The sequence below is a fragment of the Brassica oleracea genome, chromosome C8 (genome assembly GCF_000695525.1).
Source record: "Brassica oleracea var. oleracea cultivar TO1000 chromosome C8, BOL, whole genome shotgun sequence".
In the NCBI taxonomy this organism is placed as follows: Eukaryota; Viridiplantae; Streptophyta; class Magnoliopsida; order Brassicales; family Brassicaceae; genus Brassica; species Brassica oleracea.
This window is the reverse complement of record NC_027755.1, coordinates 62,541-62,833: the sequence shown is the minus strand read 5'-3', so window position 1 is coordinate 62,833 and position 293 is coordinate 62,541.

The following is a 293-nucleotide window of genomic DNA, read 5'->3' as shown; positions in this document are numbered from 1 at the left end:
TTGCTTCTTCAGCTCTGCCATCTGAGCTGGTGCCATTCTATATGGACTTTTAGATAATGGGGCCGTTCCAGGTTCCAATTCAATGATGAATGGGCCAGCCCTATCAGGGGGAATGCCCTGTAGTGCCCCAAACACATCCTGAAATTCCCGAACCAACAGCATACCCTCCGGGTCACAGGCCCCTACAACCTCATAAGTGTAAATGGTAGCCAAAAGGCCTCACAACCATTTCCAAGCATCCGTTCTATTGGACTGCTGAAACCACCAAACTACAAGAGGTTGGCTTGATTCCT